Source organism: Orycteropus afer, unplaced genomic scaffold (assembly GCF_000298275.1).
Source record: "Orycteropus afer afer isolate SDZICR_OR568_19922 unplaced genomic scaffold, OryAfe1.0 scaffold00643, whole genome shotgun sequence".
Classification (NCBI taxonomy): domain Eukaryota; kingdom Metazoa; phylum Chordata; class Mammalia; order Tubulidentata; family Orycteropodidae; genus Orycteropus; species Orycteropus afer.
In genome coordinates this window covers 206303-209684 of record NW_006922230.1, presented here as the reverse complement: position 1 = coordinate 209684, position 3382 = coordinate 206303, and positions in this window count along the sequence as shown.

Here is a 3382-nt window from a genome sequence, read left to right as displayed (position 1 = left end):
CCTCAAAGTTGAATTGATCTTAATAACGTGAATGAAGTAAAGCTTTTGAGACTTTCATTTGCTGATAAGGCATAACTCAAAATGGAAAAGAAGAACAAAACAAAACAACAAAAACAACAACAACAACAAAAAAAACAGCTGCAAATATCCATTAATAATTCTAATGTGGAATGTAAGCAGTATGAACCTAGGAAAATTGGAAGTTGTCAAAAATGAAAAAGAATGCATAAAAATCAATATCCTAGGCATTAGTGAACTGAAATGGGCTGGCATTGGCCATTTTTAATCAGACAATGATATGGTCTATTCTGCCAGGAATGACATATTGAAGAGGAATGCTATCACATCTATCATCCACAAAAAAATTCAAGATCTATCCTGAAGTACAGTATTGTCAGTGATGGGGTATTCTCCATACACCTATAAGAAAGACATTTCATGCTATTGTGATTCAAATTTAAACAGCAATCACTAAAGCCAAAGATGAAGAAATTGAAGATTTTTAATAATTTCTGCAGTCTGAAATTGACTAAATATGCAATCCAGATGTATTGATAATTGTTGATGATTGGAATGCAAAAGTTGGACACAAGGAAGAATCATCTGTAGTTGGAAAATATAGTTGTGGTGCTAGAAACGATGCTGGAAATCACATAATAAAATTATTCAAAACAATAACTTATTTTTCAACTGCATAATTGGCAGCTATACATGTGGACCTTGCCAGATGGAAAACACAGGAATCAAGTCACCTACATCTGTGGAAAGAGTTAATTGAGAATTTCAATATCACCAGTCAAAACAAGGCCAAGAGTTCACTGTGGAACAGACCATCAATTGCTGAAGAAAATTAAAATAAATCTGTAAGAGCCAAAATATAGCCATGATTATATTCCACCTGAATTTAGAGATCATTTGAAGAACAGATTGGACACATTGAACACTAATAACAGAAGACCAGATGAGTTCTGGGATTATGTCAAAGACATCAAATATGAGGAAAGCAAAAATTCATTGAAAAGAAAGGAAAGGAAGAAAAGATCAAATTAAATTTCATAAGAGACTCTGAAACTTGCTCTTGAACAAAGTGTAGTAAAGCAATAGGAAGAAATGTTGAAATAAAAGAGCTGAACAGAAGATTTAAAAGGGTGGTTCAAGAAGACAAAGTAAAGTATTATGATGAATTGTGTAAAGACTTGGAGTTAGAAAACCAAAACAGAATAACATGCTTGGCATTTCTCAAGCTGAAAGAACTGAATTAAAAAAAAAAAAAAAATCATGTTTTGAGTTGCAATACTGAAGAATCTTATGTGAAAATTATTGAATGATGGAGAAAGCATCAAAGAAGATGGAAGGAATACATAGAGTCACTTTACCTAAAAATATTGGTCAATGTTGAACTATTTTGGAAGGTAGTATATGATCAAAAATCAATCATAATGAAGGAAGAAGTCCAAGCTGCATTGAAGGAAATGGTGAGATATAAGGCTCCAGAAATTGATAGAATCTCCATTGAGATGTTTAAACAAATAGATGCAGTGCTGGAAGTGCTTACTCATTTATGCCAGGAGAACTAGAAGACAGTTACCTGGTCAATTGACTGGAAGAGATCTATATTTGTACCCATTCCAAATAAAGGTGATCCAACAGAATGTGGAAATTATCAAATATCATTAATATAACACACAACAAAAATTTTGTTGAAGATAATGCAAAAATGGTTACAGCAATACATTGACAGAGAACTTCCAGAAATTCAGGCTGGATTCAATAGAGACTGTGGAACAGGGGATATCATTGTTAATGTCAGGTGAATCTTGGCTGAAAGAAAAAGATTCCAGAAATATATTTACCTTTGTTTTAAGGACTATGCAAAAACATTTGACTGTGAGGATCATTACAAATTATGTATAACACTGGGAAGAATGGGAATTTCAGAACACTTAATTATGCTCATGAGGAACTTGTACATTGAACAAGAGACTGTCATTTGAACAGAACAAGGGGATACTGCATGGGTTGTATCCTTTCACCATTGTTATTTAATCTTCATGTTGAACAAATAGTCCAAGAACCTGAATTATATGAAAAAGAAGCTGGACTGGATGAAGAAGAATTAATGGAAGGAAGACTCATTAGCAACTTGTGATATGCAAAGGTCACAATTTTGCTTGTTGAAAGTGAACAGAACTTGAAGTACTTACTAGTGAAGATCAGAGACTGCAGTCTTTAGTATAGATTACGCATCAACCTAAAGAAAATTAAAATGCTCACAACTGGACTAGTAAGAAACATCACATTAAATGGAGAAAAGATTGAAGTTATAAGGGAATTAATTTTACTTGGATCCACAATCAATACCCATGCAAGCAGCAGTGAAGAAATCAGGCATCATATCACACTGGGCCACAAATAACTTCTTTAAACTCTTAAGAACCAAAGATGTCACTTTGAAGACTAAGGTGCACCTGAACCAAGCCATGGTATTTTAAAAGCCTCATATACATGTGAAACCTAAACCAATGTATAAGGAAAATGACCAAGGAAGAGTTGACGTCTTTGAATTGTGGTGTTAGTGAAGAATACTGAAAATACCATGTGCTGCCGGAAGAACAAATAAATCTGTCCTGGAAGAAGTACAGCAGAAGTTATCCTTAGATGTGAGGAGGGCCATATTTTCTCCCATCTACTTTGATCATGTTGTCAGAAAGGACTGTTTCCTGGAGAAGGATATCATGTGGAGGATCAGAGAAAAAGGGGAAGACCTTTAATTAGATGGGTTGACACAGGGGCTAAAATGAAGGGCACAAATATAGCAATGACTGTGAGGAAAGTACAGGACTGGGTAGCATTTTGTTCTGTTGAACAAGGGGGACACTATGAGTAGGAACTAACAACAATAAAATTTAAAGTCTTTAAGAATATTTTGTATGCAAATAAGAATTAGATAAATTTGCACTCTAGATTAGAATTATATACTTTCATATTATATCTGAAGGGAGCTCTGGTAGCATAGTGGCTAAGGCACTTGACTGCTAACCAGAAGACTGGAGATTCAAACCCACCAGCCACTCCCCGGAAGGAAGATGGGGCAATCTACTTCCATAGTGATACTGCTTTGGAAACCCAAGAAGGGGTCGCTATGAGTTGGGTCCGACTCGAGGGCACATAACAACAACAACAACATTATATCTGAAACGCTATAACATTGAAACATTGCTAGAAAATTACTCTCCCATTCATTGACAGAAAAAATATAATTCATCAAAAATTCATTTTTATCTGCAAGTAGAAAGTTTTAATATCACCAGTAACTTCTGTTCAGTGTTCTTTATTGTTTTAAATTTTAGTGAAAATAGTTTTACTTGAAATAAATTAATAT